We start from the raw sequence: 9834 nt of genomic DNA on the forward strand, positions 1-9834 counted from the left end.
CGTCGCCGCACGCCGCGCCGCGCGGGGGTCACCTTTTCCGGGGAGGGAGGCGGCGGCCCTCGGGAAGGCGTCGCGGGGTCCTCTGGCCACACCCCGGGAGCCGCGCCGGCGGAACCGTGGCTCACGCCCGAAGGGCAGCCTGCAGCCGAGCGCGGGCGAGGAGGGCGGGGAGGACGCGAGCGCCCCGGCAGGTCGGAAAGCCCGAGGGGCTCTTCCCGCGGCTGAGTCACCGTGCGCGGGGAGCGTGCGCGCCGCGGCCGCCGGGCCAAAGCCTGGGCGCGGGGGAGCCGGAGAGCTCCGGACGCGAGCAGAGCGAGGCGCTTGCTCTGGGGCTGCAGCCCGGGCTGAGCTTGCCCGGCCGAGGGCTGAGCTGTTGGGCGGCTCGTTGGTACCCCTGCCCCGGGGAGCCCGCGAGGGCTACTCCTACACCAGTGGGCTCGGGAAAGCCTTCCGCGACTTGCGAAAAGGGCAGCGAGGGAGTTCATGGACAGAGTTGGCAAGGAGAGAGCGAGGTCACTTAGGAAAGTCAGAAAGGAGGGGCTGGGTTGAAGCCTTGAAGACCTAGGAGACCATGAAGCCCAAAACCGGGCTCCCTCGTCGAGTGACCAAGTCCAGGGCTTAGGGCACTGTACAGGACACGCCACACGCTGCACGGTATGTGTACAGTGCTCCGACCTAAATGGCTTGTGTGAGAACTTGTGGAAGAAGCTACCTAGCTGGAGCGGATACTGTTGGTAGGAGAGGCCAGGATAAGAAAACTGTTGAGACTGCCTGAAAAAATGATGATGTCCTCCACTTGCTGTCCCTGAGAATGGACAAGTTCTTTAATCAGAGCCTCATTTTCCTGAGGTTCAGATAGGGTACTGACGAATAAATGAGTTTGATATATGCCAAGCTTTTAGAACCTTGCTCTTGGAAGTATGCTGTTTAATCATTACCTGTTTTTTAAAGTTAATAATGTTTAATGTTAATATTAGTGAATGGAGGCTATCCGAGAGACATGCTGTTAGAGCCCAGAAGTAAAGTTTAATCTTGTAAAAGATCTATAGAAGCTTCATACATCGATTTGGTAGAATTTGATTTAAAGCGAAAAAAAAAAAAAAAAATGATTTAAAAAAAAAAAAAAAAAAAAAAAAAGGCCAGTAGGTATAGATGCCATTCAATCTCCCAGTAAATGTTTTCTGATCATTTATGTATTACGTGCCAGCCATTGTTGAGGCTTAGAAAATTTCTCACTGAGTTCAGTCAGCTAAGGGAGCAAAGCCAGCAGCCACTCAGGGGAGAGGATTTCCCGTGCACTGGGAAGAGGTGGGGAGTGGCAAGGAGGTGATGTAGCAGAGGCCAAAGCCCACTTTGTGAGGGTATATTGCAGAAATACTGGGACTTGGGGGATGTGATGGGAGTGTGAGGGTGTGGCACTGCCACATGAGCAGCCTCATCTGGCCAGATAAGGTATTTACCACAATGAGATGGAAAAGTACTATTTTAGATTTTTTTTTTAAAAAAGCATTATTTATTTATTTATCTGTTTGGTACAGAGTATCACTACCCAGCTCAGATTCATAGTGATCCTCCTGTCTCAGCCTCCCTAGTGCTGGGATTACAAGGATGCACCACCTGGCGGGGTTTCAGTGGCCAGCCTTGGGAGGGGCCAGCACTGCCATACCTGAGATCGAACCCTTGTCCTTGTGCTTGCCAGGAAGGTGCTTAGACCACTGAGCTATCTCCTGGGCCCCCATTGTAGATTTTTAAAAAATCTCTATAACATGGCCGAACTTGAATTTTTAGATAGGAGCTGGGCCGAAGATAAAGCAACTTTAGTTACTATTTATTGATTGCCCACTGTGGGCATACCTGGTTTTGAGTAACCATTTCACATGATAGATACTATTGTTGTAGGCTCACCTTTACACAGAGGCAGGGAGATTAGTTTGCACCTCTGAGGTGGGCCCCTGCGCAGTGAGCGCCCTGCAGCGTCACTGCTAGACTGTCACCGTCTTAATTTTGCCTGACTTCTACATTCAGACTGGACGAAGCATTAAGAGGATCGCCCTCAACAATCAGGTGTACAGCCTGTAATGAAGCAGTGCATTGTACGTGCACACTTCACGTAGATTCTTTCTTTGGCTGGTCTTGCGAGGAAAAAGTAAATCAGACTCTATTTTTACTTTTTATTGCAAAAGAACATAATAGCAATGACAAAAAGTACATGCAGTTTCATTTTTATTGGAGAAAATGTGATGTTTTCCACTCAGTTTAAAACCCAAGCGACTGGAATTTATGACTGGAGTGTATTTTCTACTCTTCACCTTTGGCCTCTCCGTGCACAGGCTCCCCATTCCCAGGGCTTGCTAGTTCTCATTGGAGAAGGGGGGTCCTCACCTTTGCCTACGTGAGCTTTCCGTGTCTTAACTAGATAGGGCCTGGCTGTTCAGAAAGCACTTTGGTGGGGTGGGCAGGGTGTTTAAACAAAGTACAGGAAAAGCAATTTTCTGCAGAAAGTTTTTTTTTTTTTTCCTAAAAATACGACCAACTGTTATCCTAGCATATGCCTGCTTGGTATAGAGAAATTTCTTCTGGCTTCATCACTGATGTCATTACACTCCTGATTAAGTAAACCAGGACAATTAAAATACAAAAAAAGCTCTGGGCAGTTGCTGACAGTGACCTTTTCAGACTGGCAAGCTGGTCTTTCCAGTTCTCCTTTCTCCTTCCTCTTTCCTGGGATGTCTGAATCAGAGAAAGATGGCCTTTGCTCCAGGCCGGCATTGTTAGCAGCGCTCCTCTGCCAGGAGGCCAGGCAGCTGAGGCCCTCATTACTGGGCACTCACAATGTGTGCTGAATTAGGTTTCAAGGTTTATTTGTCCTTGGGAGCTCTGCTGTTTCTGTGTTTAGTGGGTGACTTCGTGGCCTGGGGTTAGGGGTCCCTCTTTCATAATCTCCAGATTCATGACTCATTTACCACATCTGCTTGCCGTGGCGTTAACCTTTCTCCCACTGAGATGCAGATTGCAAACATCAAGCAGGTCTCTCCATAACTCATCCTGTTCTGAAAAAACTTTACAACTTGGGGTGTACTGAGTAGCTTTTCTTTCCCTAAAATATCATGGTGAGTAAAACAACTCAAAGCCTAAGCTCGCCTGAACTGCTGAGCATAATAAATGTTCTAGGTAGTCGGGCAAGCTTTTGCCCTTCTTTCTGTAATTTACAAATTGTGTGGTTTTGCAGATTGGGCAACTTCTGCTGGCAGGCCAATGGTTTGCATTTGCAGAGCAAAACGTGATTGGTGTTTTGAAAGAATGACTCAGGTATGTACTAGAGCTCGGAAATTTCTGATAAGGGGGAAAACTTAAGGGAAATTTGAAGGCGTTTGTGAGGCCCCCTGGTAATTATGTTAGTTTTATGAGGTACTTCTGTTTCTGAGGTAATTTCCACGTTCACATTTCTTTTGAATAATTATGAGTCATTTCATTCATTCTTGAACAAGCACTGCAGACTTGGTGCTGTGTACTGCACAGAGTAAGTCTGTATATTTTTGCATTATTTTTTGTAGCCATAGTTGGTCAGTGTGTCTCTTATGCTTACCTTTTGCTTGGGTACAGTTCTAACTACTTTACCTATTTTAATTCTTTTAATCATCTTGTTGTCTTTGATAACTTAGATGTCTACAGATGAAAAAACTGAAGTATGAAGAGGCCAAGTTTCTTGTAACTTTTAAGAGGGCTCCAGGTTGTGCCTGTGTAATTCCTCCCTTCTGTGAAGGCCCCTCTTGCTTCAAGTGGACAGATTATGGCTGAAGTTGTAGTCACTTGAGGTTAGATTACAAAAGGACTATGATGTCTCTCTTGCTGTCTTTCTGTCACTGTTTTATTCAGCATAAGCTGCTGTAATACCATAAATCGGGTGGCATAAACAACATTTACTTCCCACAGTTGTGGGGGACTGGGAAATTCAGGATCAAGATGCCACATATTAAATACCTTGTTAGTGTCTAGTTCCTAGATGGCAATCTTTTGCTTGTGTCCTCACAGTGAGATGCGTTCTTATAAAGTCTTAAAAGTCATGAATCACGCTCATGAAGTCTGTCCTGATAACCTTCTCTGATCCTAATTATCTGCCACAGAATCTGCATCTTCATACTGGCACTTTGGGAAATAAAGTTTAAATACTGTTCATGAACTGTGGGGCTAGATGAGCATTGGGTGTGTATTACTTGCTGAGCCGTCTTGTGGGGAAGTCAGCTACCAGGCTGGGAGTAGCCCTGTGAGAAGGCCCAGATGATGAGCAACTGCTGTCGCTGGCCATCAGCCAGTGAGGCGCCAGGCCGGCACAGTGAGTTGGGAGATGGGTTTTCCTGCAGCTGAGCCTTGTCATGACTACAGTGATGAGGCCCAGAACCGGATGTCTAAACTGAGCTGATGCCCTAAAACTGAAATGATGACTCAACTAAGTTTGAAGATAAATTTTTTGCACAACAATGTGCAACTAGTGTATCTGTCAAGGTTACAGAGCTTTTATTTAAAAAAAAAAAAAAGGAAAATACAGATCCTCTGATTTCCTTCTCTTAAATGATTTTTATTATAATGCTATTTAAACATATCAAAATAAATTCAAGAATACAATTTTTGTGGTTATTGTATGTTAGGTTACAAAAGCACTAAACACCAGCAACCTCAGAATTCATCTCATATTTGGACGAAGATTCATAATTTTAAAATGGTAATGTGATGGAGGATTAAAGATGAAATTAAAGATTTTAAGGATTAAAGATTTTTTTTTTGTATTATTTGGGACTAGCTATCAACAGGAAAATGAACTATGTAAAGGCATCCTTAAATTTTTTCTGCAATTTGGAAAAGGTCTCTAAAACAAATGGTTACATGGAGATGACAAGCTGAAGCCAACAAATTCAAAGAGGTCCCAATTATATAAAAAAATAAATAAAATGACTGCTTTCTTATTTGTGTGCCCAAAAGGACATAGAGAGGTGAGCCTATGGCTGATTCCTAACGGGGGGAGTGTGAATGGATTTGGGGTTTGTACTTTGTGTTTTCTATATTCTAGAGGGTTTCTTCTTTTTTTGCCTGTGGGTTTTCCTCCCCCCTTTTTTTTCTTTTATGTGATAAGAATATATTTATATGGATCTTTTTTTTTTTTTTGTGGCTGGCTCAGCTTACCCCCTGGGGGGCCTGGCATGGCATGTGGTGCAGGAGATTGAACAGCAGGCCCTGCGCTTGCCTAAGCTTGCCTAGGCGGGTGCTCTAGACTGCCTAGCTATCTCACTGGCCCCTGGATCTTGTGTTATTTAAAAAAGTGTTGTCCTTAAATTTGGGGGTTATTTGAGAGTAGGATTTACATATTTAGATGTGAGACTGGTGCTAAAAATGAGTGATACATAGAAGATCAGCTTCCACCAGGAAGAGGCAGGACTTTCACTGTCATGGAAAAGACTCGTTGTTAGCCAGATCTTTGAATACGGGAGATGACTTGCTGAAATTGGTATTTTAATAAGAGTAATTCAAAGGTGGTGTGTGGTTGGAACTTGGAAACCTTGCAGTGAAGGAAATAGGCTAGAGGGTCTGGAACCCTAAGAAAGGCTTCTGGGTCAAGTGGAAATTCAGTGCTGGGGCAGCGGTAGGAGCAGAATAGTGCAGCAAGTGTGGACATCGGTGACCATGTACAAATACTTAGTCAGTGTGTAGTGTCACATTTTGAGGTCAAGGATAAAATCAAACCCATGACTTTTTGGGAGTTGGCAGTCCAGAGGAGCAGCATCCTTCATGATGGTCAACGCCTACACAACTGCTGCACATCAGATATCCTTCCTAGTACATTGTATTTGCTGCTTACAAGAACCCTAGAGATGTGGGCCATTACTGTTCTGTAGATGAGCAAAATAAAGCTCTTGGAAATCACATAGCTGGTAAGGGGAAGAGCAACAAACAGATGCTGGTTGTCTTGGTCCCTTGGCTGTGCTCTCAGCCACTTGGCTGTCCTGCTGGCATTCTTTGAAATCTAATACAGTATAATAAATCCATCATAAATCTGGGGCAGGAGAACTGGGTGAAGTGTAATACTTCTTGGACAAGTATGAAGAAGATAGCAAGAAACAGGGGCTTGAAGCATGAGTAGGAATGTGACAAGCAAGGGAAGAAGTAGAAACCACACTGCAAAGAAAGCATGCTGTAAGCCTGAGAGAGGGGAGCTGCTAAAACTGTGGCGTGCTGTGGAGGGCCTGCGTCTGCTTTCTTTAGGCACCACCGCGCATCATACCCGCTGTCCTCCCCTTGCCGAGCTTGTTTTGAGCAGGCTTATTGCACCATGAGTAGTGAAGTCCTTGATCCAGAAATTTTGTGTCTTCTTCCACTATCCATAAAATAGTAACAAGTTAGTTTATTGAGTAGGGAAAAATTAAATGCGGATCTGACAAAAATTATTTACCCATCATGTTTCTTAGGCCAGAAAGAATTGAGATTTTTTCATTTAGTGTGGAAAATTCTAACCCATTACTCTCCTCATCTGTGAACATTTCTTATTAATTTTTGGTTCTCAGGTACATATGGTTCCACAGTAGATTATTTTATTGAAAGACTTGATTGAGTTTTAGTTAGCATATAATACATTACTTGTGTAAAATATATAATTAAATACTTTTTTAATTTACCACAGTTAACCTAGATTACTTTTGTTTTTGTGACTCATATTTAAGCTTTTTAACTATGGAACTATTTAAGCAAGCACAGTAGTAGAGAAAGAAATAAGTTCCCATCATCTATTCTTATTTTTTTTTTTTTCCTAGTACTGGGGATCGAACTTAGGACCTTGTACACACCAGGCAGGCACTTATGTTGCTGAGCTGTCTCCCTGGCCCGCCCCACCATCTATTAGTTATCAAAAATACTGCCATTTTTCTTCTATCGGGCTCCTTCTTGTTTTTTGCTAGAATTTAAATTATTCCAGATATGATATTGTTTTACATTTAAATATTTCAGTTTATATCTTTAATAAATAAGATTTTTTGCTTTCACATAGCCTCAATAATATTATCAATATCATTATTATTAGCTAACAGAGGCAATGATAATTAATATCATCTACATAATTTACTAATATATTTATTTGCCCAGTTGACTTCAAGACTGTCTTTATCTATTTTTTTTTTTCTTCAAATCAAGGGGTGATGGCACATGTCAGGGACATTGAAGCAAGAGGATTGCAAGTTCAACCCAGCCTGAACTGAAAAAAAGAAAAAAAGATTTGAGCAGGGACCACAGATTGCACTTGATTAACATGTACCTTGGGAATCTTTTAATCCATAAAAATTACTATCCCACCTTTTTATTCTTCTTTGCCATTTACTTACTGAAGAAAGTGAGCCCCTTATATACGATTTCACAAATTCGAGATTAGGCAAGTTGTGTCTTTGGATGGAGCAGGCGCTGATCTACTTCTAGTAAAGTGGGAATTGGATCTAGAATTATGCCGTCCCTAGGAGCTGTCCGCCACTCGTGGAGCCCAAGTATATTAAATGTGGTGTGCAGGGAGTAGAAAATGTACGCTAGATTCCAAAGACACATTATGAAAAAAAAGACTAAAATGTTTCATTATTTTGGTAATATTAATCATACAGTCAACCATATTTGGGATATATTAAAATACATTTAAAACTAATTTTACTTTTACTTTTAGTGTTGCTTTCTTGATGTGGCTGTTGGAAAGTTGCAGATGATACCTGCAGCTTGTATTTCTACTGGGCAGCACTGGTGCTGGGACCTTATTAGGTTCAGGTTCAGCGTCTTTCCGTGTTGGCGAGGATACTACAGAGTGAGGAAGATGTCTCTTGCATCGCATTTGGAAGTATACTATTCAGTGAGGATGTGTTGCCCTGCTGACAGTGCTGATAAGCTTGCTGACTGGGAAGGAAGGAAAACCAGGGCCTGCTCGAGGGTAACTGGGCACTCACTGCCCAGATCTTCCATTCTACTGAGCATCAACATCTTCAAAGAATACCAGCGTCATGCTAGAGTGCCTTGTGATAGTCCTAGAGCAGGATAGAAACAAATGGCTATAATTACATCTGAGCACACATATAAAGAACACCATCTGAGCCATAAATCATCGCCCCTTCATGGCTTCTGTGAATGGCTATTGCTTTTTAACCAGTTATAGCTTTAGCTTCACTTTGTTCTTTCTGCCTTTTAGTGGGAATTAAAGTTTCCAATCATAGGCCTCCCATTTCATGACAGTATCTAATCAAGAGCAAAGCCCTGTTTCCTTTTCTTTCCCCAACATTATCCCAAGCTCGAATCTTGTAAGCATCCTCCAGGGGAGACCTTCATGGCTCCTTTTGGGGTATCCTGGCTTGTGTTGCAGTGACACAGTGGACACATTTGGACCCTAGCTTTGTTTCAAGCATATTCACAATCGTCTTGGGTTGTGTTGGAGCCTCATCTTTCCATCAAAGTGTTCATTTGGGTAGATTTTTAAGTAGGGGTACGACACTGCAGGTATTTGGGAAACTGCTGTTAGCAGCTCTTTATGCCCTTATGAAATGGGGCATATCAGTCCAAAAATCTTTACAAATAGGCCTAAGCCTAGTCATGGCCCATTTAGTCATTGTACTAGTTTGGTAGGGATGCTTTCAAAAGATACCACATGCTGGTGTCTTAAGCAATAGTCTAGAGATGGGTATGGTGGCACATGCCTGTATTTCCAGCTACTCAGGAGTCTTAGGTAAAAGGATAAAAAGGCAAGGGCAGTTGGGCAACCTAAAACGTTAGGGATACAGCTCAGTGGCTATGGGTTTACTCTCCAGTAACACACACGCACACACACACGCACACACAAATGACTTATCAATGGTTTCACAATTGTCTCATTGTTCTAGACACTAGAAGATCAAGGTGCTGACAAGGGCCGGTCCCTTCTGAGGGTTGTGAGGCAGAACCTGCCCCCAGCTGCTGGTAGTTTGCTAGCAAATTTTGTGTTTCTTGGTTTGTAATCATGTCACCCTGATCTCTGCCTTATGGTCACATGTTCTCCTTGGGTCTGTCTCTAAATTTCCTGTTACATCTGGCAAAGGATCCCATCCATACTGGCTTAGAGCCCATCTTAATGACTTCATTTTAACTTGATCATCTCTGCAAAGAACATATTTCCACACAGGGTCACATTGTGAACTACTTAGATGTTAGGATTTTTGACATATAGTTGGAGGGTGCACAATTCAACTTGTAACGGTCATTGACTACTATCAGAATCTTTTTGATATATATATATGCCAGTAGCTTTAGAGGTAAGTAGTTGCAGATACCTCTGACAACCTCACTATAACTAGTTTAGGTTCAAAGCAAGTCTTCAGCCAGATTCTATATACACATAAACATTTACTAAGTAAGCATGCATTACTTAGTAGTTTTAAGAACAGTTCATTAAACCTGATCAGTAAATCTTAGGAAGTCTCAGCCTCCTTTTTTGGTAGGGGCTTTAAACACACCTTGTATAAAGAATTCATCTGAGTTTGATGAAGTAGCTACAGGTAGGATTTAGTTAATCCTACAGGTAACTGCCAGCCAGAAACCTCTAAGATCAGCACTGGATTTGGCCCTGGGTGCCGCCCTTGTGAGCACAGGCCAGGTTTCAGGTTGTTAAAAGGGGTGAAGTGCCTCTAAATCATTTCACTGAACAGTATGGCAATCCTCTGCCAACAGCCATCAGTTCATAGCATTTATTACGTTAATGAGTCAGTCATTAATTTTATCAATGAAAGTCTATTAATAACATTTATTATAATTAGCAGTGCTTCTGGTGTTGATTGAAGGCAGCTACAGCCT

At 42.8% G+C, this 9834-nt stretch overlaps 1 long non-coding RNA gene across 3 annotated transcripts; it reads left to right on the forward strand.

The window, feature by feature from the left end:
* The first annotated feature begins 35 nt into the window (after positions 1-35).
* Positions 36-4757, forward strand: LOC111813403. 3 transcript variants are annotated; one of them, XR_002818680.1, is made up of 4 exons: positions 36-191; positions 3230-3309; positions 3663-3815; positions 4125-4757. It is a non-coding gene; the product is annotated as an uncharacterized LOC111813403 (long non-coding RNA). The 3 variants fall into 3 exon arrangements; XR_002818678.1 differs by having other exon boundaries at positions 3663-4757; XR_002818679.1 differs by lacking the exon at positions 36-191 and adding an exon at positions 198-654 and having other exon boundaries at positions 3663-4757.
* The last annotated feature ends 5077 nt before the right edge of the window (positions 4758-9834 follow it).

The sequence above is a fragment of the Octodon degus genome, unplaced genomic scaffold, assembly GCF_000260255.1.
Source record: "Octodon degus isolate 3935 unplaced genomic scaffold, OctDeg1.0 scaffold00186, whole genome shotgun sequence".
NCBI classification, from domain to species: Eukaryota; Metazoa; Chordata; class Mammalia; order Rodentia; family Octodontidae; genus Octodon; species Octodon degus.